Raw genomic sequence first — 27402 nt, 5'->3', positions numbered from 1 at the left:
TATATATACACACACACATACACATACACATCTCTTCCTTTTCTGATTAATTCACCTATTCATCCACTTCCCATTTAATTTAACTTCTTTCATTATTATTATTATTACCAAATTACCATTTGTTTCTTCATAGCTTATTTCTCTTCTTTTTTTTTTATATTATTATAATTAGTATATTTATTATTGGCAGCCGAGATAGTTTGGGTCCAGGAAAGCCCTTATCTTATCCCAAAGCCTGTTGTCTGGCATACTTAAGATGTTTAGGAAGCCCTCCAGCCATCTATTTAAATTGAAGCAGTTGGGCTTTCTGACTTTCCAGTTCATAAGAACGAGGCGTTTAGTTGAAAGGCATGCTAGGGTTACCGCCCGCTGTGAATATTGGGTTTTCCAGAATGGGCATGAAGGGAGGGAAACACCAGTGATGCCTAGCCTCCTTTCTACAGATTTAACCACACTGATAGAACATTGAATTAAGGGATTATTCAGACTGGATTTGGGGGAGTACCATCATTAATTTAAAGATATTGTTTTCTGTAATTATGTGTCCTTCCAGCCAATCTCAATGGACAATAGATTAACAGGGTTAGGGTTATATATAAACTGTATGTACACAGTTGAGCTGAAAGCACTACTTGAATCATAATGTTGAATTATAAAAAAGAATCAATGAATGAAACAGTGTGCAGAGTGTGTCTAACACTAACTCTTAACCCTAAGTATACCCTAACCAGTTGTATTTACTGTGTCTTTTTTGCACAATGGACTGCCTTATTCATTTTGTTTTTAAGTAGATTACAGATGTGTGCAGCACTACCGCCAACACAAAAACTCACCTTGGAATCAAGACCTATCATATGCATATCAGTAAAACAGTCACAGACACACAAAATATATACATTTTTGGAGAACTTCAAAGGGCTCAGCTTTGAGAGTTGTTTCCTTTGCAGTTTTGGTATGAGCCTTGACTCTTATTTCATTTAATATGACCCCAAATGCAAAACCATTAGGCGCTTTCACACCAAGTACTTTGCCGTACTTAGTTCCACCCGAAGTCCCCGGAGTTGGGGACTGGCTTCAGTAGAAGCTGCTGGGACTCCCAGCAGCTTCTACTGAAGCCTTCCGAGTAAATTGCCGGAACGCCGACACCTCCTCATCTCCACCGCTCCCATGTTTTCTTTTGTGTTGCCAAAAGTTAGTCTCTCTCCGTTTGTGCGCTGGGCTAATGCTAATGCGAGGGAAATAAAATGGCGGGTTCACAAAACCTTTTGGGAGTTTTACGGGGCGTGGTTTGCAATCCGCCCAGCCAGCTTGGGTTGATGCCAACACAATGAGCTTTAGAGAAAATCTGATTATCTTCCATATGTGATGCAGATCATACCACACCAGGGTGAATGCAAACTCAGTCCAAACCAATAGAACACATCAGGGGCGGACTGGGGGGAAAAAGTGGCCCGGGGATTAATTGACAGACAGGCCCACTTAATGCGCGGCATGTATCGGCCGGCCGGCGACGAAAGTATGTTACTTAACAAAGAAACCTATGCATTTTATGTTATTTTTACCATTATTCATATAATAATCACATTACGAGCCCTTGAGTTGCCTAGAGCAAAAATAGTTACAGCATATATTTATTGATTTTAATGTTAACAGATCATTGATGCAATAACATTTGGACCCAATTTGCCTCACTTGACACATGGAATAAAACATGGGCGTAGGAAGCATCCTCAATGTGGGCGAGACAATTTAACAGGGGGTGTGGGCAGGTGGTGGACCTCACCTCCTCTAGGGGGGTCCGGGGGCAAGTTCCCCCGGGAAGATTTTTTTTTAAATGTTGACGTTAAATGCATCAATCTGGTGCACTTTCAGAGCAAAATTAGGGACTAAATCTATGGCAGTCAGTAGGGGCTTGGACTGTGAGCCGTAGGGTCGCCGGTTCAAGTCCCCGACCAGACCTATTTGGAGTGTGGACTTCTACTTGGAGAGGTCCCAGTTCACCTCCTGCCGTGGTGCCCTTGAGCAAGGCACCAGACATCCCCCTTCCCCCCTCACTCCCATTGCTCCGCGGGCGCTGTAGCTGCCCACTGCTCCTAGTACTAGACTCCTGGTACTAGGATGGGTTAATGGGTCTTCTTCTTCAACACCCATATAAAACAGAATTGTAAACAGATTAACTTTTTCTTTCAACATTTATTTGAACAGCAAGTGGAGGCAAAAGTGACTGCACCCAAAACAATAAACCTAGCCTAAACTCAGTAACAGAATGTGGGCAACACGTTCTTCTCCACAGCCGCGCGACCTCTGAGTCAGACATACTCTCGGATAACGTGACACCCTCAGGCTTACTAGCCCAGATACAAAAGAAATTGGTAGATTTCTTTTGGGAGGGTCTACACTGGGTGCCACAGGGGGTGCTGTGTTTATCTAGAGAGGAGGGGGGACAGGGCCTTATCCACCTGGCCAGCCGAACAGCCACTTTTAGGATACAGTTTTTACAGAGGTATCTGACCGGCCCGGCTGATTTGGTGTGGAGAGATGTGAGCAGCTGCATTCTCCGACGCGTGAGTAACCTGGGGCTGGATGCTGCTCCGTTTTTAACTGATTTAAACATGTTAAAGTTAAGTGGGTTACCTCCTTTTTATCAGGGTGTTTTTAAATATAAAAAGACGAGCAAGGAAAAGTAGCAGCTCCAGAATTACCTCTCTGGCGAAGCAAACATTGCCATTTATTTAAGCAGGAGAAACAGGGTTGAAAATAAGAAAGGGGAAGAGGCAAAAGCAATCTGGCTGTGCAACATCAGAGCCAGACTCTGGTTGGAGCATCGTATTTATAAGCACATTGGGGATCTAGACACTTTTAAACAGCGTTGGTGCTATGATGATAGTGTGTTCTCTTATCAATGAAAATGTGCAATTTGCACACGTTTTTAAAGCATAGGTTTTTATGTATTATTTCAAGTGATTCGTTTTTTAATTGCACAATGAAGCACTTTATTTGAAGAATGTATAATTGATCGTATGTAAATAAAGTGTTTTTGCAAAAGTCAAAAGTCTTCTTCTTCTTCTTCAAACAACTTCACGGCATACAAGTTTTACGGGGCGTGGTTTGCAATTCGCCCAGCCAATCAGAAATTGGAACCTTTTTCTCCCATGAAAGTGCCTGCTCTCTAGTTTCAACAGCTATTAGACAGATTGCTATTATTTCTTTCAAAATTGTAATTTTTCACAAGATAGACTTGAATCAAGTCGGTCTTCCTGCAGAACCAAAGAAATTCATATCACTCTCAACTACCTTCTTTGATGCTAATATTACATTGCTATTATGCTAACACAACACACTAATACAATACATACTGTTGCTACATATTAGCATGTTAGGACTGCGGTTGTGAGGATGCTAGCATACAAGTTTTCAATAATTAAACCTTAACTCTAGGAAAAATAGAATGACTTTCAAAGGAATAGGAACATCTTTATGAAGTTTCACTTTGTTATGAAATTCATATTTTTAAATTGGTGGGCTGCCTCTTTGAGAACCAGCATAAGCTGTACAGCTACAGCTAGCATTCATTAAACTCTCTCTTCAAAATGTATCAGCCCTTAACCCAAACAAAATAAGTGAACTTGTGTAGCAATATTTCAAAAGCTCTCACAACAAAAACTTAGAATCTTGCTAATTATATTTGTCTAATATCTATTCAGAGTATATCTTCACACTTGATATAAGACATAATAACTTAAAGGTCACCTTTCATGCTATTTTTAGCCATGCCTCATATCCCTCTATTTCACTTCCTGTTTCAAAAGTGCTGATCTTGGGTATAAAGCTTTAAAAAAAAAAATCATGAATTATCAAGGATTATTTCTGAAACAGTATGGAGCTCAAAGGTAGCCCCGTTTTTAGAGATTTGGGTACGGAGGAAAAGAGAGAGGGTTTTATTTTCTGACGCTGCGTGAGTTCCCTGACACACCGGGGACACATAAAGTGCATTTTGCACGATAGGTCCCCTTTAAGGAGAAACAATGCAGTGAGATATAGGGTCTTGAATATATTTTTAAGTCAAACACTCTTGAAAGCGTCTTATTTTCAGTTGTATCTCAGATGAAACATTTTTCTTTACATCTTTTTTGGAAAATCACCAACATCAGAAAACTGAAAGCCTTTGTGGCTTATTTTGTAACAAGGAGTTAGTTCAAAATAAGTTTTCCAAGCTAATTGCAATATCTGATATAAATATCCCATCTTATAAATCTTACCAAGCACATTTTCACATATTTTTACTTATTTCAGGCGAAAACCGTGTTTATATAATTTTTACTTGTTTTTGGAGCAGCATTTATTCTAGTGTTATATAAGTCAGGAAAAGAGAAAGATGTTTGTCTGCATTTATTCATAGCAGACGATTCCTCATAGGATTATGTTTTCTAATTTATCAATCAATCAATGTTTATTTATATAGCCCAATATCACAAATGTTACACTTGTCTCAATGGTCTTCACAGTGTGTACAGAATATCAGTATGACAATACGACACCCTCTGTCCTTAATTTACGGATTCGGGTTCTGTTTGCTACGTCAGCTAATCTGCTAGAGAGTTTGTTTCTCTAGTCCACTACAACAGAGACACACTGGGGTCACACTCTGTTCTATAGAGCACTTTGGGCCTCAGCTGAAGCATTAACAGCTTAAAGCCTAAAGACCTTGACTGTTAAATTACCTCTCAGTAATGGCATTTAGCAGACAGATGGTCCACTAAGTCTGGCTTAGTGCACTGTGTGTGTGTGTGTGTGTGTGTGCGTGTGTGTGTGTGTGTGTGTGTGTGTGTGTGTGTGTGTGTGTGTGTGTGTGTGTGTGTGTGTGTGTGTGTGTGTGTGTGTGTGTGTGTGTGTGTGTGTGTGTGTGTGTGTGTGTGTGTGTGTGTGTGTGTGTGTGTGTGTGTGTGTGTGTGTGTGTGTGTGTGTGTGTGTGTGTGTGTGTGTGTGGTGCAGATATAACTTAATTCATCCTCCTGAACTAGTAACGCTTACCCTAAGGAAACACGATTCTGTCTAACGTTATTTTTGTCAGACAAACCAAAATCAGATGACATTTCTTTGGCTCTTTTTATTTAAAAAAAATGAAAAAAGTCCATCCATTTTCAAATGTTGTGCAGTTAGATTTTTCATTGTTCACAATATTTCTATCAGAACGATTATGTCATGTAGTTAATCCATCTAACACATGCTGAAGTATTATACCACAAATAATACCGGCCAGATGCCACAATACATATTATATTCATGACCAAAGGAATACACTCTAATGCTCTTGGTGACCCTCTGACCTTTTATCTAATGCTACAATTGCAAAAACATATTCTGACAAAAGCTAATGCTTCCACTTCCTCATGGTGTCAAACGTTGTCATACTTTTGCAAAGTTCTGATTTCTATGGAAGTTGCTGTGGATATTTGCTGGCCCCAGGACATGAATGGTAATGTGTTTTGCTACTTTTTGAATTATGCCAGGGTGCACATTCAGTCCACTTTTGGTTTTCATTTTTTAATAACAAGATCTACTAGACAGATTTGAGAAAATGGTCAACCTGATTTACTCATAACTTACTGGAGTCATTTAGCATTTTCCTTGAATGTGATCAAGTCTTAAAACTAAAATCTGTCTAGTGTCTTGTTACATGGCTAAATTGAATACTTGATTCTGATTGGTCAATTTGGACAATCCAGAAGTCTGTTATTTTTTCGTAGTAAAAACGAAGAGAATATGTGCAGTGATATCAATCCGCAGTAAGATGTCTGGTAAATGTAACATCAGCTGTGGACAACACACATTAGTGTTCATCCGTCAGAAAACACTGTGGAATACTTTTTAGATATTCATTTTTACAATTGTGGAGAGCACAAAACGTTGGAATCATGATGGCTATACTGTCCCTGTCCTGAAGTTAGCACTAAAGGGAACAGCAGAAGAAGACAGGAAGTACACACTAACACTAACAGGAACAGCAGAAGAAGACAGACAGGAAGTCAACACTAAAGGGAACATGAGCTGCGTCTCAGTTTTATTTTGTATATGGCTTCACCCTCTAAGGCAGGGATGGGCAACTTTGATGGTGGTGGGGGCCACATCATTGATGTACTGGCCACCAGGGGGCCGCAGATTCACTTGGAACACACACACACACACAAATTCCGTGTGTTGTATGTAATTATTAACAAATGTACTAAGTCTGACATCTTCATTGACATTTTACAATCAAAGGGAACATCCCCACAAAATGGGAACATCCTCTAATAAGCTCAACAAATATCAGTTCACAGAAATTGTATTTCATTTTTTACAAGTGGCATGTTTGAATTGAACGGGTTATTAAACAGTGGAATAGCACGTAAAATGTGTGTGTATTGAGATGAACCATTAGATGACATACACATAAAGTCATGAACACTAACCCAGACATTAGTGGTCTAACTTGAACCTAAAACACTTGTAGCCAGTCTCTGCATTTCTCTTATTCCACAATAAGGGGAATGTCAACACAGACACCTGTCAGCCCGCACTCTGCTGTTCCTCAGAGCCCCCCCCCCCCCCCCCTCCCCCCTCCCTCCCGCTGAAATTATGAATGAAAAGCGTAGTAATCATAGATAACATGGCAGGGTCCGTGACAGTTTGTTTTCAGCTGATTTCAAATAAACAAAGTCTTGGTTTTAAGAATATTAAACTTGTTTCGCCAAATTCAGATGAAAACAACTTTTAAGCTTGTAAAGGCATAATTACACGAGGCAACTTAACGTCACAGCAGGCATAACAACAGCCGGTGTTTTTTGTGAGGGTTTCCCCAGGAAACAAACACAATACACACAAATGCGTCACAGATTATTTCGCGGTATTTGAAATCATCTACGCAGCTCGCGACGTAACTAGGAGTCTAGTGGACGGTATCAGTACTACAAGTAAAAAAAAAAAATAAAAAAAAAAAAAAAAAAAAAAAAAATTACATCTTTTTTTTTTTTTTGATTAATTACGTTGTTTATAAATTAATCTGAGGGCCGCAAAAAGAGGAGGTGGGGGCCGCATGCGGCCCGCGGGCCGCCATTTGCCCATCCCTGCTCTAAGGCTATCGCTATTGGGGTAATCCCCCTACGCACTCACGCAGCACTGAAACACTTGTAGTCCACGCCCACCCTCGGGCTCCCTTCCGGTATAAATAGGAAGGAGACCCGACAATCTGCTCCCTCTTTTCTTCAGCACACCGTTACTGAAGCACAAGAGACACTTCAATTGCAGAGTAAACATGAGTAACAATTGTGTGAGATACTGCCGGAGATCATATGCAAGGCGGCCTGCAGAGATCTCCCCGTTCCCCTAGCTCAGGAGAGGTGTGCTCCGGACGACATGACCGGAGTTTTTTCGCGGGTGCAGACGGTCAGGAGTGACCCGATCTGGCCACGCTTCCCGGCCATCAGGAGGTTCCAGGAGGGGGCGGCGGTGAACCCGAGGACCCTGAAGGCTCCGGTGGCCACATTTGTTCCCCTCACCAAGGTGGAGGGGTTCACAGATGCTGGTTTCCCAGCCACCCCTTCTCTGGAGCCGAGCCTGACGGCATTTTTTGGGGTAAGACAGGCCAACATAATCGCCGGACGGCGCCCTACGTTGATCTCCACCAGAGACCAGTATGTCACCGACCGGGTGCACCAGTGTGCCTTTCAGGTGGCGGCGAATAACATCGCGCTGCTCTCCAACTCGGTGGTGACACTGGTAGAGCGGTCCACCACCGAGGCAGAGGAAATCAGCAAGGCGGCCACCACGGCGCTCACTCTGTGCGCGTCCGTCGCTGTCTCCCAGGCGAGGATTTCCGCGTGGGTGACACAGATCCAGCGCCACTTCTGGCTGCAGCAGGCGTCTGTTACGGAGACGGCCAGAAAAGTGCTACTGGACGCTCCAATCAGCCCGGACGGGATGTTCGGACCCCAGTTCCACGCCATGGTGGAGTCCATGAAGACGGCCGCGGAACAGGCATACGGCATTCGCCAGCATGTACAGCTGGCTCCAGCCTGCTGAGCGCCCACAGCGGCACCAACGCCCGCAGCAGCCGCAGCAGCCGCGGCGTCCACGCCGGCCACAGGAGGCCGCAAGCGGATAGACGCCCACAGCAACAGCCTCGGCGTCAGACTCGCCCCTCGGCGGCTGCAGGGGCTCCGTCCCACATCTCCGCTCCCCCGCCACCCCAGAGACAGGGTCTCCCGGCGGCGAGTCAAAGGGGAGTGAGGCTCCCCCGCTCCTGCTCTGCTCCGCGAGAGCCTCCGAGGAAGCAGAGCCGGTAATTAAGCCGGCTGCCAGCAGGCAGCAGGGCTCGCTGCAGAAGACTGCCGGTTTTAACCTATCGGTTAATAACCTGCAGAGCTCGCGGCATTCCTCTGTCCGAGATACGCCTCCTACACACGGTCATAATAACCCATGAGCTCCGTTATAACGCCTCGTGTGGACAGCAGGGCGCACACCTCCACTCATCCCCTGAGCGTGTACACGCCTCATGATTGATAAGAGCCGGAGTGAAACGCAGCGTGTGGAGGCTCCCTGGCATGGCTCGTCGCCATGACAGTTCAATGGGATACAGGAAACACTCCCAGGAACAGTCTTGCGCTCCATTCAGAGCTGCTGGAACTCCTGTTGAAAGAGGATATTTCCAGGGTTCCTCAAAGGGAGGAAAATCAGGGGTTTTCACTCCCGTTATATTTCTAATGCCGAAAAAGACTGGGGCAATGAGACATCCTCGATCTGTCAGTATTCCACATGCTGACGATCAAACAGGTGCTGGAATGTGTTCACCAGGACGACTGGTTCTCTTCCACCTGAAGGATGCATACTTCCATGTACCCATCATCCCGAAACACAGGAAATTCCTGCGTTTTCTCATTTCAGGGAATATCAGACCAGACAATAGTCTGCCGTTCGGATATTTCCTGACTCCTCGCATTTTTGTGTAGAGAACACTGGAGCCACTACACAGAGGAGGGATGAGAGTGTGTTTTTCTCTGGACGACCTGCTATTTGCTGGCTCGCTCCAGGGAGGAAGTCGCTTTACAGACGGTACATCTCGTATCGCATCTGTCAAAGCCTGGGTTTCATAATAAATTGGAAGAAGAGCTGTCCTCTTCCCTCTCAGACAATCGTTTATCTGGGAGTGGAATTAAACTCAGCCAGCATGAGAGCGCGGCTCTCGCGGCAGCGAGTGGAGGAACTGACAGCTCTCCTCCGGCGTGTCACAACCCACACAGCCCTCTCCGTGACGCAGCTGCTCGACGTTGGCGTCAGCTGGTCACGTGATGATACCCCTGGGTCTCTTCCAACAGGGGGACACTCCAGAGGTGGTTCATTCGCTGCAGAAGCCTGCTGTTTTTAACCTATTGGTTAATAAACTGCAGAGCTCGCGGCATTCCTCTGTCCCAGATATGCCTCCTACACACGGTCATAATAACCCACAAGCACCGTTATAACGCCTCGTGTGGACAGCATACACACACCTCTCATCCCCTGGGCGTGTACGCGCCTCATGATGAGACGGAGTGAAATGCAGCGTGTGGAAACTCCCTCGCAGCCCTTTTGCCTCACGGGCAGCGGCGGCGATGGCGTGGCTCGTCACCATGACGACCATTACGGCACAGAGAAGCCTCTCCCCCCAGCAGTTCAATGGGATACAAGAAACACTCCTGTCATCCCAGGAACAGCGTCTTGCGCGGTTTTTACTCTGCTATTTTTATAAATCTCGGAGTCGCCCCCGTTGCTGTACAATCAGACATGTGTTGATTTCCACAGACAACAGGCCACGGCTATGGAAGCAGCCTACCTCAAATCGCCAAGGAGGAGTACGATCTGCGCAGCTTCTGAACGCAGCCAGGCGGCTGTTGTTCTGGGCGCGCACACACGTTGCTCTCCATCAGAGCAATGTATATTCCCGGCGAATTGAACAGAGGGGCTCGCAGAGCGCAGCAGCCGTGTTATGAGAGGAGTATGGAGACTCAGACCTGCGCACACTTGGCGCCTCAGTGAGATTTGGCTTTGGCTTTTGGCGCACTAAAGCAAAGCCCCATTTGAACCTGACCAGGTTCCCCTTAAACTGTTGTCAGCCAAAGTAGTATTACTTTTGGCTCTATCAGCGAAAAGGGTGAGTGATTTGTCTGCTCTCTCTTTGGCTCCGTCATGCCTCCGGATCCAAGGAGATGGCAGTTCAGCTGTTTTACGCCCTAACCCGGCTTTTATGCCAAAGGTCATCACAAGCTCTTTTAGAGTCGAGAGTGATCACCTTGGATGGCTTCTTTCCCCCTTCTCACAGATCGGAGGAAGAAGCCACGTCTCATCTCCTCTGTCCTGTGCGCGCTGTCCTGCTAGTGGCGTGCACGGCTGCCTTGCGCCATTCTCTGCGCCTGTTTGTGCATTATAGAGAGCGCTCGATCGGGCAGCCTCTGTCTGCACTAGTGTATGGGCTCAGAACAGTCTCATAATACACACATGCACACAGAAGGATTCAAACTTGTATTTCCGGATCCACACTTGTGTTTTTCAATGCACACACACATGTGTTCCGTTTCATATATATGTAAATAAAATCCAATTACAGAAAAAGGTTTTACATATGTATTTTTGATCCTCACATATTTGTTTTCCGTTTAAAACCGCTGCACCTGCAAACACAAACCGCTTTCTGTGCACGGATCGCTGTGCATTCGTGTGTGGGTTTTTTGAGACTCCCCTGACGGTCAGCCGATTCGTACTTGTAATTTTTTCTATCTATAGCCAATCAGATGTCTCCTCCATTCTAAGCCAATCACATGAGCGCGTCCCCACGAGGGTATGATTTCTTGCGTTCATGACGTAGCGCTTCATGTACGCATTTTGCGTCAGTTCGGTCAGCTTGCTAAACAGAGGGCGGAGCATCAGGTGATTATGCAGAGCAGCGTGTCTCCATCAGACTCAGCAGCTGATCTGATCTCTCTCTTGCGTCCGGTTATACTTCACTCGCGTTTATGTCCATATCGATCAGATCCAGCTCTCCTGATCGGCCTTTATAGAGAGCACCGATCAAACTATTAAGAGTGAATATCGGCCGATAATGACCGGCGGGGCTCCCCCCCGTTAACAGGTCACTGTCTAGCACTGGCTTCGTAGTGCACTGATCGATTAGGCTAAGCTAACCTGTAGCTTCTCCCTCCACACTCACAACAACTTCATACAGACATAAATAAAGCAGCTGTATTCGCCATACAGGAAACACACATTTAAAACGGTTTTGCCTGCCGTTTTTGTGTACACAAGCATTCATCAATGGTTTGGAAAGTGGCGCTGTACCATAATAATATAAAGGCTTGTATTTGCGTGCATATCCTGTTCGGAAAGTGGCGCTGTACTGAGAGTGGAGGGTGTCCTGAGATCAGCGCCTGCAGGCAGGCTCCAAGGAGCTGTCAACTCCGGACTGAGCAAAATGCGTACATGAAGCGCTACGTCATGAACGCAAGAAATCTACCCTCGTGGGGGCGCGCTCATGTGATTGGCTTAGAATTGAGGAGACATCTGATTGGCTATAGATAGAAATAATTACAAGTACGAATCGGCTGACCGTCAGGGGAGTCTCAAAAAACCCACACACGAATGCACAGCGATCCGTGCACAGAAAGCTGTTTGTGTTTGCCGGTTCAGAGGTTATAAACGGAAAACAAATATGTGAGGATCAAAAATACACATGTCAAACTTTTTTATGTATTTGGATTTTATTTACATGTATATGAAACGGAACACATTTGTGTGTGCATTGAAAAACACAAGTGTGGATCCGGAAATATAAGTGTGAATCCTTTTGCGGATCATGAAATACAAGTGTGAATCCTTCTGTGTGCATGTGTGTATTATGAGACTGTTCTGAGCCCTTACTAGTGTTGCACGGTGTACCGATACTTGAAAGGTACCACGATACCCTGCCGTTAAAAACGTTACGATTCCTCCGTTTCATTGGTATCGGTACTTTAAGAATGACGGGGAAAAGTACTCCGGTGAGAAAGCGCTGTTTTAATAAGAGCCGTGTGTGTTCAGCGCTCTGCTTCCACTCCCTGCACTGCAGCCGTGCCTACAGTCCCTCCCCTCTCAAGCACGCTCTAAGTCCCTCCCCCTCAAGCACGCTCTAAGTCCCTCCCCTCTCTCATGCACGCGCTAGCTGCCAGAGCATGTGAGAAAAGGAGAAGCTTGGCTGCAAGTGGGAGTGCAACTGCCGCTGCGCCAGAAGCGAAATTTGGAAGTATTTTAGCGATATCTCTGACAGTGAGGGCAAGCCTACGGACACCACGAGGCCTGTCTGTCAGACATGTTTTAGATCCCTGCAAACCAAGGGAGCCAACACATCAGACTTGGCTAAGCACCTCGCCAACCGGCATCCAGACAGGTTAGCGAATGTGATAGATAACATAATTACATCATGCTCAAGCCCATGCCCTCAAATCTAAGTCAAACCAGTGTAATTTATTTTGTGAGAAAATAAACGTTTTCGTAGTTTGCCGAGGCAATTAAAGGCAATGATAACTGTCTAATATGGCTATCTTTTTAGCTAACTTACCAATATGGTTCTGGTTCTGGTGTGAAATAAAGCACAATAATTACATTTAAGACTGTTTCCCGCAATTCTTGACTTGGTATTGGTATCAAAACCAAAATGTTGGTATCGTGACAACACTAGTCTGCACAACGGCTGTCACACTGGCTGTGTGAGGCTCTGTCACAGGCATATGTCTTCTCTGGGGTGGATCCATCATCAATGCGCACATCAATGTCCTCCTCCACGGCTTTGCACGGAGGAATGTCAGGAAGACATTTTCACTGCTGCATCTTGGTCTTCCCCCTGTTCATTTACTCAATTGTATTTGAGGGATGTCTCCCATTCCTCTCTGACACACCCTGTACTGGGTGTCCTGTCAGAGTGAGTGACATCAGGGACCCAGCTGTGCGCCTCTCGGCACACGGAGAGCGGCGCTTTTTCCCTCTTATGAGAGGGATGTTTCCTTTTTTTTTTTCCTCTGACACACTTTGTACGGAGTGTCTCATCAGAGTGAGTGACGTCAGGGATCCAGCTGTGCGCTCTCCTGCCTGTCTGCATGCAGAGAGCTGCTGTTCCCCCTCTATGATCGCTGGACAAGGTGGGACCTTCGTCTCTACTTTCTCACAGCGGCAGGTATGTATTGTTCCCAGCCTTCGTCCCCTCATGGAAAATATTCATGTTATGCTATATTCCAGGGACGGCGATGCGCCTTTACGCATGGCGCAATAGACATGAGTTATTATCTGAGCAGGTGCTTCTAGTAATAATCCTTACATTTATTATAGCGCTTTTTCCAGTGCTCAAAGCGCTTTACAAATACACATCACACACATATTTGACATACATGCAATGGTCACTGTGGACAATACCCACAGGAGCAAGTTCAGGTGAAGTGTCTTGCCCAAGGACACACCGGCTTTACAGACGCAGCAGCGGCGGGTTTCACCCCTTGATCTGATGATCATTGCACAGCACACTGCGCCACACCGTCCATCTTCACGCCTCGAAGTCATCGAGGTGCTTTTACAAGTACACATTGGTATTATACATGTACTGTGGACATTACCCACAGGAGCAAATCCGGGTGAAGTGTCTTGCCCAAGGACACAACGGCCTGACGCAGTGGCGGCAGGAGCGGGTTTCCAACTGGAGTTCCCCAGCACCCCCCTTGATCTGATGATCAGATGCACAGACCACTGCGCCACCCGTCCCATAGTACCGGGCGGACCCAGTGGGGCGCAGACTACATCATGCTTCGCCCCTTAACCCAATAGCGACAGCCTTAGAGGGCGAAGCCATATACGAAATAGAACTGAAGTTACCTACTGTAACCCAGCTTCTATGAGTAATGGCGCAGCCCTCTAAGCGCTGGGCCCCACTGGCTCCACGAATAGCTGAAGAAAAGTTATATTGTATGGGAGCAGATTGCCGGGCCTCCTTCCTATTTATACCGAAAGGGAGCCCGAGGGTGGGGCCCACCTGGCGGGTGGGCGTGGACTACAAGTGTTTCAGTGCTGCGCGGGTGCGCAGGGGGATTACCCAATAGCGATAGCCTTAGAGGGCTACACCAATACTCATAGAAGCTGAGTTACAGTAGGTAACTTCAGTTCTCTTAAAGGGAGGCAATCCTCATGACACGCATTTTTAAATAATTATCATCTGATTAAACAGACCAGTCTCTGCCAGTCTTTTTTTTTTTTTTAATCCGATGACGTTATCAGTGATTTGAAGCTGATTAATTACCGAAATAACATCAACCCTGTGGGCGGCGCCACGTTGACGAGTCACATGACTTATGATGCTAGGGAAACTTCCATCTTATATCTGCTCCCTGATCTCACGGAGAATTGTAAGTGGCTACTGCCTGAGATCGAATGCTGTGGTTTTATTAAATGTGCCAACTGCTAGGACTGTCTTAGGGAAGACAGCTTTTAGATGCATCTCCTCTGTCTGGGAACAGTCTGCAAATTAAATGGAAACTGAACAATCTGGTGCCACTAAATGTTTTTAAAGCTCGGTTGGATGCTACTCAATCGGAAGCTATTGGTACCTGTTCATGTGGATAATTACGTAAATGATGCTGTATGATGTCCTTTTGTTGTTCTGTTTATGCTTTTATGTTCCATGTGGAACTACTTGAGCAGGTCTCCCTTGAAAAAGAGATCAATGATCTCAATGGGATTTATCTGTATAAATAAAGGTTTGAAATGAAATGAAATGAGGGGGCACCCTATAAAAGGGCAGAGGTTTCTAGCTGGCTGTCTCTTGTTTGTTGGTACACAGAGACGCCCCACTTGCGTGTTTGCCGTGTTTGCTTCCGCCACCGGTGCAGGTATACTATGTTGCAGTAGCATTGCTCGCTTCAGGAAAGGTTCTGCAATTTGCCAGCGTATTGATGCTTAGCCCTGCTTTGCCTCACCTAGTGGAGGATCCTCCGGGTGCAGCCTGTCAACGCAGCCATAAAAAGCATGAAGCTCTCCCCTCTCTGCGTTATCGATAGGAAAGCCTGATCGGTATGTGCGCTGTACGGCGTTCTATGTAGTCAATCCACCTCATTCATTTTATTGATATTAACGCTGTATTTGTATTTATTCATAAACCTAGGGCCAAACCAATGGTTAAGGGACATCTGCTGTTTTGCTTCACCGGAGAAAGTATGTTTATCGGCAGTAACGTCACAACTGCTGTTGATCTTGCCTAGATGTTTGGGCTACCGTTACCACATTGTTGCTTCTGATTGCTGCTTCTGGCCAGCTTTGCGTCGCCTACTGCGGAGGCTCGCTCACCAGTTAAAGTGCTGCTTTAACTGCACGCCTTCCTGCTGCCTTGCTTGGGCCGACACTCGAAGTGTGGAAGTCACTGAACTATGGGACTAACTCCCTCTATAACTTGTCCTTACTTTGGCCAACTTGATTTAAATTAGTTTGTTTATTTTATTCTAGTTAATTGTTTATTTAGTTTAATTGAACCTTTTCTCTTGTGATTTGTTTTATTCTTAAATGTTTACACACGTAAACACGTAATGTATCATCTGCTTATGAGAACATATTTGATATTGTGTTTGTTTATTACTTTGATGTACTTATTTAGCCCCCATTAAATGTGTTTCCCTACTTAGTTACTGAGAGCTGAAGGTGGTGGTGCTGGTGTCCAAGGTGGTGGTTTTCCTCTCTTTTGTGTGTGATGTGCTCCCCCGGGATTTGATTTCCTGCACGTATGACTGGGGTGATTTAAGTTTGGTTTGTTTGGGGATCCTTCCACTCACTCGTCGACCCTATCCCCCCCACTGGTAAGCCTCAGCCCCTAATTCATTTGTCCCCTTTGTGCTACAGCCCTGTGCGACTGTTTTGAACTGCATTTTAACTATTGACTAATATGTCCTTGGGTGAAACTCCCAAGGTGGCGTTGTCGGAATTGTGAATGGTGTAATCAAACCAACTTTAAAAAATACATTCACCTATCCTCCCCTCTGCGGCTACTGCCACACGTCCTCACTTGCGTCTTTTCCTTGTGTCTTAGTCCTTCCCACCAGGGAAGCATGGAGAGACGCAAGGAAACCACGAGAAGGGAGAAGAAGCAGGTCCACAAACATGTTTACACCATCTAGACACTGAACCTTATTCCAAATATATTATCTGAGGTAACCAAACAAGAGTGTACTCTGGATGTATTCTAGATCAATGCATTCCAGTTTTGATGATCAGGTCTAATACCGAGTGTCAGAGCCAAAATGCTTCACACATTTGTAATTGGTAACTTGTGGCATTTATTTGACGTTTAGTTGCTGTACCAAGTTCCTAAGTACAGTTGGCTACAGTCCTTCTATTTGGAAATTGACTAACATCATTAAATGTTTGTTTTATGCAGATGGTAAGGTAACATTCAGAGAGGCTTCATGTCCCACCTGTTGGAGACATCTCGGGGACGTTTGCGCTGTAGGGAGCGTCGGGAAACCGTGGCTCGTTGTCGTTGATGTCCTGCACCTTGATGATGAACTCAGACTGAGGCTCCAGAGGGAGGCCTGTGTGCATGTCAACCGCCTGGGCCTTCAGTGCGTAGTACGACTTTACCTCCCTGTAAAATATCACATATTTCATAAAAGCACCAATGTTGATGTCCAATAGAGAGACTTTGTTCACTGAAAACTAACGACACTAAACATACTTCTGTTAAGTAAATGTAATTATTCTTACCCATGTGGGTTTCAGGACTTTAAAACAGTAATTAAGGACACTGATAAGAGATGACTTGGTCATTTGATGGCGCGCTGTGTGTTTTCTGCCTCTACTCTGGATCATGAATTATACAGCAGCTGTCGACAGTTATTACATAAAAGAATGGTCTATTAACAAGAGCTGATGTTAGCTCTATTACACCAGCTGGCTAAATGACCTCAATGTGAAAGAATGGCAAGGTTAGCTATACATGATACAGTCATTTAAATGTAGCTCGTATTACAGTAAGTCAATACAATGTGTAAGGTAAACTGTACAACTATGCCTTCACATTAGAGTACATCAAGTGATGTACTAGGAACGTTTGCTGGGTGACATAAAGTTGAACCGGAGGAAGCCTTTCGACAGATGATACCGATTGCTATGTTAGCATGAATAATGGAACTTTGTGTTTTTTCCCAAAGTGCTAACAGAGATCTTAGTACATTATGTCAGAGACAGCTTCCTTTAATATAATAGATAATATAGATAATATTAACACCTAGTGCTGACCTGTGTATTCCATAGAAAATATAGGACTACAAGTCCCACAGCCACAAAAGGGGAAGACACCTATGAGGCACATGTCCCATTCTGTTCAACCGATTATTATGTAACAGAAACTTTTGGGCAACCCAAGTTAGCTTTTAATTTCATTTTAATTTCTTTACATCTTGTTTAAATTAGTTTTCTTTTGTTCTGGCCTATTTTCTTTATTTAAATATGTATGGTTTTTCTTGTGTTTAAGAAAGCAGGACCATTGCATTTACTTTCATTTATAAAGTGAAAATGCTGCACGAAGTATAACTAAAGAAAACAGACATTCCCATAATAAAACAAATAATTGAACATTTAACTATAATTTTAATTGGAAACACTTTAGATCAGCGTTATATCACATGTGAATTTAAGTCCATTAGAACTACTGTATATAAAGCTCTCAGTATTTCCCCTAAAGTCAGTAATTGGTTCAATAGATAGAGTACACACATGTCAGTTCACCTACATGGCCATTCATGTATGTTTCTCTCTTTTAGATAGCTTGCTTTTATTCTGAGCAATAGGGGTCCGATGATGATGTACTGCTTGAATTTAAGGGATAGTTTTTATGTTTGAAGAGGGGTTATATGTGGTACCGCATGGAGTGCTGCAGCGATTACATATTTTTGAAAGCTGAATCTGATGTTAGCATCACAAGGGCTCCCTCAACAAAAAGCAGTGAGCTTTTCCCATTGGATTTGTAGAAAAATGATATGTGGGCAACACATGTTTAAGATACTTTTCAAGTTATGTTTAGCAGATTAAACTCATATTTACACCACTTAGTGATTTTTGAATCTGCAGAAGTAAATAGCTAAAGTTGGGCTATAAACAAACTACATCACGGTGAGATGACTTTATTTAACCACCGCTAAGCTAAAGGTGGCTCATCTTTGGCGTGATGACGTTAAGTATTGTCATTTAGCCTCTGTTTTTAAGTCACATGGAAGCTTTGAACGAGTGATGTAATTACATATTTAATGTTGTAGAACAAAATGTGAACATCTCTTCAGCTTGTGTTAACCACAGACCTTATTGCTGGTGTCTAACCACACACACATTAAACACCATTGACTTTGAGACGAGGGAAACAGAGATCGTAACATACTAACTCATTTCTGGGTTGTGTGACGCATTACTGCACCACTCTATTACCTACATTATTACTGCATTGTTATCATTATAGACGGGCACTGACCTGTCCAGCCCCACCAGAGCATGGATATCTCCTGTGATCGGGTCAATGTTGAAGATAGACCCCGCCCCCTCTCCTGACAGAGTGTACTTGACTGCGCTGTCTCCATAGTCCATGTCTGAGTGTAGCTGCAGCAGGGGGAAACAGAGAGGAACAGGACATGAAATCATATCATGGAGCTCCTCACACTCCAAATACAGCAGGAACCAGTCACAATAAAACATGAATCATTGCCATTTCAATATCACTAGTTATCATTTGAAAATAGAACATATGTTGTTTACTTAAAGCTTTAATGAGTTCCAAATGAATTATGGTAATTTTCAGCATTTGTTTTCTTTGCTAAAGATTCTTCATAAAATCTTACAGGCAAAATATGTATTAGCAAGGCAACGACGATTTGATATGCTAATTATATAAAGAAAGCTGAATGAGATATTTATTACATTTAAGATTTTTTTAAATATATTAATGCGACCTGGGGGAAAAACACACCACACACACACATCATTTACTATAAACCTTACTGATAAATAATGCATAATAGAACACAAATCACAAACACACACACACACACACACACACACATTCTGCTTGCTGCGTTGTGCAAAAAAGAACCTTTATTTGTCGCAGATGACCAGTGAAGACCTCCAAATTAAGCTCCCTAGTCGTCATGGGAACAGTTATAACCACTTTAGGTCAGGGTGTCCCCAAAAGCTTAATTTAGGTATATTGAATAGATTTCTTGATGTCAAACAAAGGTGACATAAAACTAGAAACAAGTATTCAAATGATTTGTATTGCATGAATAAACAAAAAACCCTGCTTTTAAAAAGAAATTCTAAATGTGTTCTTTCCTGGACTTGTTTGGACATGCACGTTACCTTATTCCAACATTAAAACAATAGTTCTGTCATTTCACGACAGAACATACTACATATGTTCATACAAGTGTGGGGAGTTTATATACATAACTGTGTCAACTATACTCATTAAACAAACTAAACGTCAACCAACAAAGATTAGCCGCCTTTAGCTAGTGTTGGTGATTCACAGCCATGCTCCCATGATGTACTTCCCTTATAGCCCAAAGTTAGCTTTTCTTCTTCTCGTAATTTACGCCTCATAAACAAAAATAACGTGGTGTTAATATAATATACTACTGAACAAAACATGTAAGTGTCACACAACTATGTTTGTCACAGAGCTTATCTTCTGCAATATTCCAAAAATCAAATTGAAAAATCCCTCTGCTTTCTGTCGAGGCTCATCACTGCTCCACTCCATCATCTGAGGCAGACGGAGCTCAGGTGGAGCGGTGCAGTCGATCACATCAGGTGTTGCCTGATACAGGAAATGGGTAATTGTGTTAGTCCATCATCTCAGAACCAGCTGCCTTCTCAGGAAATCGCGCTCTATTTAAGGCAGGGCCTCGCATATGACGCACACCTGCACACCTCTTAGCCTGTTCCACAATTCTTCGTTTTCCGAGGCTAGGAAGGATTCTTGCATCGCTTCTGAAGGACCTGACTCGGAAGAGTCCTAAAAAGGAAGCGTCCTCGACATTGAGAAACACCCTCGGTGTCCCTTCGAACAATCGAACAAGTATGAGAGCACTCTCATAATAACGTAACACCAGGGTTCGAGTTATGTGGGAGCCAATAGGAGCTGAGCTCCCATGACAGCGGTGAAATCATACATCTGTGGGGGTCGTAGGCCTACCAACAACCATTATCTAAATCACAAATAATACATGTGTCAATGTAATGAGTATTATTTACGTTAACGAGGTAAATAGGCTAAAAGAAAAACACGTTTTCCAAAGAACTACGTATTCTCTCTTGAATGACAATATGCCTACACTTCACCTCCAATTGCGCAATATATGCCTGTGAGCGTGCTGCGTAAGCAGAGATGATGTGTGTGCGTAGTTTCACCTTTTCATATTTAAATTTGTAGCAAGTAGAGGGCTGCTGCGTGTGTGTGTGTGTGTGTGTGTGTGTGTGTGTGTGTGTGTGTGTGTGTGTGTGTGTGTGTGTGTGTGTGTGTGTGTGTGTGCATGCGCGTGCGTTAGTTTTAAAGACCCCATAAACTGAGATTATAACTCGAACCCTGCGTAACACTATCATGGGCAAAAAGTTTTATTTACAAGTATTAGTAAGCATAGGACACCAAACCAACTGAGACCTGTCTGTCCGCTGCATCTATGCATGCACGCACACAAACACACACACACACACACACACACACACACACACACACACACACACACACACACACACACACACACACACACACACACACACACACACACACACACTGTACAACACGCACCTACACACTGTAGCCTACCACACACACACACACACACACACACACACACACACACACACACACACACACACACACACACACACACACACACACACACACACACCTACAGCTCCTAAAGCATATAATATATATCAGGATACAGCCGTTGTGTATTTTATTATGTGGAGCACTAAATGGTCTTAGAAAAATATCTACTCTTTGTTTGTAGATATCTACTAAACTAAAGCATACAAATACAGAGAGTAATGTAGGCCTGTTATACTGAGTGATATATATTATACACACTGCTCTGCTTTCTGCACGGACCTCACAGCTGTTCTCACTGTAAACATCGCGTCGTGATTCAAGTAGTTACTAAACTAATATCCAGGGGATGCATGCAGAGCTGTCATTGGTTGAGATCAGTCCGGCCGTGCGTCACGACTCTTTTAAACATCACTGTTGCCGGAAATACATCAGTGGAGGACCGTGGAGGACCCATCAGTGTCTCCTCGGTTAGAGCTCCTCCAGAGAGCCTCCTCGACGCTCGATGTCACTACCCGATCCGTCCCCCTGCCCGATCGGTACTGCGCATGTGCGAGATGGTCCGCCATATTGGACAACTCCAGACGGCAACCCAAGATGGACACTTGACACAGTGGCTTTTAGCAAAGCTCAAAAAGAAAACTCGAGAGAGATGAGTTATTGTTATTACAAGCTATAACACTAAGCTATCATACTGAATACATATTTACTGTGAATGTATGCAAAAATGTATGGCATATGGCTGTCTAACAGAAGTTAAATTCATTATCTAAATATAGATAATGAATATAGAAGTTAAATTCATTCCTCACTTATTCTGACAATGTAGTTAACCCCAAATAAAATAACCCAATAAAAATAGTTGTTAAATAATAGTGAAGTCACGTTGTAATAAAAATAACTCATCTCTCTCGAGTTTTCTTTTTGAGCTTTGCTAAAAGCCACTGTGTCAACTGTCCATCTTGGGTTGCCGTCCGGAGTTGTCCAATATGGCGGACCATCTCACACATGCGCAGTACCGATCGGGCAGGGGGACGGATCGGGTAGTGACACTCGGTCCTCGATGTGCATTTAGAGAAATTAGATGTCCTTCAACATGGCGCGCTGAAATCCATTTCCGGGTCACCACCGGAGGACCGAGGAGGCGAAATTAGAGAAATGAGAAACCTTCAAGGTATGGGCTCTGGCAGTGTTTAAAGACTGGTTAATGCAGTGGTTCTCAAACTTTTTCTGTCAGGCCCCCCCTTTGGAGAAAAAAAAAAGTCGGCCCCCCGCCAACACAAATAGTCAGGCTCAGTGGCGGCGCCAGAGATTTATTTTGGGGGTGCTGTGGGGTAGTTTGACGTTTCATAGAGGGTGCTCATTTTCCCATTAATGTACCGGTCGCTACAGTGGAATTTTCTACTGCAACAATCCCCACGCATATCAACACACTCTCACTCCCTAAGCGTCCAGGAGCGACGTTTGGTCAGTGTCCGTGGCGTCCAGTTGTGACGCTCCTAGGCTCCTTCAGCGTCATAAAGGGACGCAAATAGCTTTCAACTGATTGCAATGTATTCCCATCTGCGGCGGGATTTGACGCTCATGGAAGCACGGCATTCGTTTGTGTCGGCTGCCCTTAAAGGCAATGTGAGCGTCCATTCCCATTGGAAAACAGAGAATTGTACACCCGGAAGTAAGTATTCCTCTTACTGTCGATTGATTTTACAGTGATATCTGCACTACTCATCAACTAAAAAACACCAGATTATCCTTGTTAATTACACAACATTGATTGGTTTAAATTGTGTGCAATGCTTTTGTATTTTTCCCCTTCGATTCGGAGAAACAAATATTTTTTCGGAGTAAAGGATGGCAGAACCACACTACCCAGAATCCCCAGCTATCGTTTGGACTACACCATGTGCTCTGTTTGACAAACCCCATTTTTTTTCACCATTCATTCCGATGGCTGGCGTCTATGTCACGTGATCTTCAAATTTCTCCCTGCAGAAAAAGAAAACATGGCCGAACTTCGTTTTATTCTCGGTGGAAAATGCCTATTTTAAAGTTAGTTTGGCCATTAAAATGCGTTTTGATGTAATTTGATGCGAGAAATATGAGTTGTTATTTCAGATTATGTGTGCAGTGGATGTACATGATCTTTAGTTTGCTAGTTATTACGAAGATTACTTCAGGAAATCGTGACGTTTTCATTGTTACCAAGGTGGTTGCTAGGGACGCTGCTATCGGTATTGTTTCTGTTATGTTGTGTAACTGTTTAATGGTGTTATCTTTATTGCTACCCCCTTCCCCGTCAAGGTATAGTGTTGGTCCACAGCGCAAACATATTAGTTTAACAAAATCCGCATCTAAAGATAGCCTACGTTATTTTCCCCTGTGCAATTCCAGTCTCACATCTCACAGCACATCGTCATTAACAAATTCCGGAAACAGACCGATAGCACTTATTTTAACTGATACTATACATAATGTATTATACTCTTATAAGATGTATGTAGATATTTCATCTCCGGCCTTGTCAGGTATTGAACAATCAATAAATAAAGAACACAGAATTGTTAAATATAAAACACAGAATTTGTGTGATTATACTAAATGATTTACAAATAAACACAACTGCATATTTACAACTGTTACACATGCTGATGTAACGCAAATGTTCCAACTTGGGATCAATAAAGTATATCTTATCTTAAGCTGTCAATTAATGTAATGTAATGTTATCAATTAACAACAGGGGTCACAAACATAAGACCAGCTGTTAAATAAAGCTCGTCTGACCTTAGCTGGCATGTGTGTATATATATTAATGCTGCCCATTATGGGCACAAGCAATTTTCAGCCATTTATTAATTATATGTTTTACATTTGAGTGTTTCCTATCCCCTAAACCTCCAGGGATGTACACAGTTTAATACTGGCAACTTCTTATTATGGGAAATACGAAAACGTCTTTTAGAACTACAACTCCCAGTAGAGACGTGCCATAGATAGAGAACATGTTGCGAAACAGAATAGCCAGCATGTGTAATCCAGTTTTGGACAGTCTGCCGTGGTACCATCCCATTTCAAGTGCTGTTCGAGGCTCGGCGTAACCCTCGGAGCACACTCTCCAATCACAGAGCTTGAGGACTACCACCGGGTTTGTCAAACAGAGCACATGGTGTAGTCCAAACGATAGCTGGGGATTCTGGGTAGTGTAGTGTCTTCTGCCATCCTTTACTCAGAACAAATATTTGTTTCTCCGAATCGAAGGGGAAAAATAGAAAAGCATTGCACACAATTTAAACCAATCAATGTTGTGTAATTAACAAGGATAATCTGGTGTCTTTTAGTCGATGAGTAGTGCAGATATCACTGTAAAATCAATCGACAGTAAGAGGAATACTTACTTCCGGGTGTAGAATTCTCTGTTATCCAATGGGAATGGATGCTCACATTGCCTTTAAGGGCAGCCGACACAAACGAATGCCGTGCTTCCATTAGCGTCAAATCCCGCCGCAGATGGGAATACATTGCAATCAGTTGAAAGCTATTTGCGTCCCTTTATGACACTGAAGGAGCCTAGGAGCATCACAACTGGATGCCACGGACACTGACCAAACGTCGCTCCTGGACGCTTACGGCCCGTCTACATTATAGGCATAAAAAAATCTTGAAGCTGGGCATGTCTGAAGCTTGGCGATTTTTTGCGAGCAACGCGACCAACAACCAATCACATGAATCTCTCGCCCCCGACATACAGAGCAATAGCAATGTTAAAACGAAGTAAACTGGATATAAACTGCCCAAACAGGCGAAAACCTACCAGTTTCACCCACTGTCTCTGCCACCTCCCTCCATGCCTGGTTCCTCCGGTTTGTATCCCGGTAAATAGTTCTGGTCGGAAAGAACCGGGTGATTTGCTACCGTAATTTCTCGTTTGGAATATGAGGAAATGAACTGCGGTCTGGCTCTCCCAGCTTGCACGCGGTTTGATTGGCTAGAGCTTGTACTGGCGGGATTTGCATAAACGGGATTTGATTGGCTGATGCCAGCTTCGAAAACATCGGGAGCATCAAAAGTTGAACATTGCTCAACCTTTGATGCTCACGATGCTTGCCAAGCCATGCTCCGCTCCCCACAATGCAGTTCGGCGAAGATTCAAAATCTTCTACGTCACCCCATTCAAGTGAATGGGCGAAGCTTTGAAAGCATTTTTCGATGCTTGTAGTGTAGACGGGCCGTTAGGGAGTGAGAGTGTGTTGCGCATATACACAGTGTACCTGCGACTGTGACAATGAAGGCTCGATAATCAGCTCACGGCATATAGGTGTAAGCAGGGGTAAAGTGCTATTATTATAGGTGGTGTGTGGTAGGGCTGAACGATATACCGTGTCATGGCAATAACCGTGGTATGCGCATGCACGGTATTCACACTGCAGGGACGTGCGGTTTTAAATAAACATATTTATAACTGGTTTAGGTTGTTCCAGGTACCCATAGGCCTTTATAGAGAGCACCAATCGCACTATTAAGAGTGAATATCGGCCGATAACGATCGGCGGCCGATCGATCGGAGCACCTCTAATTATTAATGTGAGTCTTTTATTTAGCCACACTGATTAAACTTAAACAGGACATGTGCTACACACTAGGGCTGAATGATATACCGTGTCATGGCGATAACATTTAGGTTTGTTTCCCACAGATCTTATTTTGAGCTATTTTCTAAAATCCTATGGAGAAATCTCATTGCTTTTTTGTCGAGGGAAGCCATGCTCAGCTTACTTCCGGGTTTTAGGACGCGTCACTGCAGCTCTCTCGTCTCCTCTTCACACACCACACTTTTCGCGGCACACGTACTTACAGCCAATCAGCTCTGAATTATGTGAGATGACGTATGGTGGGGATGGCAGTTCAGTGCGCCTATGGTCATTATTTTTTTGCCACACACATTAAATAGGAAAATATTCTGAGCATGCGCAGTGTAGTTTTTACAGTCACCATTGATTTAGACAATAAGAGGGAGGGGCAGGATCGGGTTTTGTCCCACATGGCTCTAAACAGCTCAATAGGCACACACTGTTGACACTAATTAGAAGAACACAGACTAAAACAGCAATGTACAGACGAATCATATGATTAAACATGATCTTAAAATATATTTAATATATATATATATATGTTTTTGTAATCATTATTTTTAATACTTTCTGCTGACACTAGGTGGGGCTGTGCCCCTGCCCCTAATGACCAGTCGCCACTGGTGCTGCGGACATTTTAAGTTATGTTGTTGCACCGCAGTTCCAGTTGTTGGTACACAGAGGAACGGACCATTTTTTTCTTACCAGAAGAAATTAAATCATTTAAAATCATTATGGTGAGTCGAGTCGTTGGTTTATTTAGTATACAGTGTGATTAGCACTTGAGTCTAGCACCATGCATACTATACCTCTGTTAGAAAAAATCCCACATTTAAAAATGTACAATATGCACCTACCTTTCCAACATACTGTGGATCAGAGCCCATGTACTCCTCCAGGACGAAGAACTGGTTCCACACCCATCCTCTCTTGTTCCGCTGGAGCTTCCACCTCCCACGTCTCCCCAGCCTCGTCCCGTCTTCCGGAGACGGGACGTCCCCGAAAGCCCTCATTCTCTTACCTCCGGCCCCCCCCCCTGGCTGACATCGCTCCAGCCTTAGTCCTGCTTTGGAGCTCAGCTTTCAGGGGGGTCTGGGAGCTGTAGTCCAACAGGAAACAGGTTCCCACCAGAAACAGGAAGACATATTCCCTTGTGATCATCAGGGAATATCACTGTTAAAAAAGCAAATAAAAGTTTGAAAAGCTGGCTACTTCCAGCATAGAAATGGACATGCATCCAAAAGTGGATTCGTTCCGAAGGTTGGCATTGGACAAGATGTTTAAATTCCGATATGACCCGAGTTGTTGAGAGGAATCTGTTGTTACATCGTCCTTGCTGAAGCGATAAAGTCCTTCGGTTGGAGTAAGGAGTTGATGTATTTGTGTTTGAAGCAAAGCGTCTTTGATTGTTCTTGAGACCCAGATGACCACCTTGTCTTCTCAGTCCATAGCTTAGACGCCTATAGAGGAAAAGTTGAAGAGAAGACAATGTTCAGTGTGAAAGTTCATAATTGACCTTGGGACAAAAAATGATATCACATGAACAAATATTCATAATTCTGTCCAATGATGACTGCTGGGCTAGTTTCAAAACAAGTGAGCATTTTCTTATCACAAAAAACATCAATATGACTTATTATCTGTGATCCGACAACAGAGTGGAGCTTTGTTTGCTCCTTTAAAAAAAAAAAAAAAGACAAATGTGTTCGACAACGAAATAGCTCTAAATGTAAAGCAGGTTTAATTATTCAGCACATCTAAACACATGGGCTATGGGGATCTTCCATTTAAAGTGATGTTTAAAACTCAGTTAATTGGGCTCATTTTTATATTGCTTCAGTTTATAATCGTAACACATTGAAAAGTTCAGATGAATTTCTCAATACA

The 27402-nt window shown here is 43.7% G+C and overlaps 1 pseudogene; it reads right to left on the bottom strand.

Moving 5' to 3' along the window:
- LOC117462381 (cadherin-12-like) overlaps positions 1–26676 on the bottom strand; it is a 110542-nt pseudogene extending 83866 nt beyond the window's left edge.
- Positions 26677–27402: the final 726 nt, after the last annotated feature.

The sequence above is a fragment of the Pseudochaenichthys georgianus genome, chromosome 17 (assembly GCF_902827115.2).
Source record: "Pseudochaenichthys georgianus chromosome 17, fPseGeo1.2, whole genome shotgun sequence".
NCBI lineage: Eukaryota > Metazoa > Chordata > Actinopteri > Perciformes > Channichthyidae > Pseudochaenichthys > Pseudochaenichthys georgianus.
This window is presented reverse-complemented; position numbering and strand designations above follow the sequence as displayed.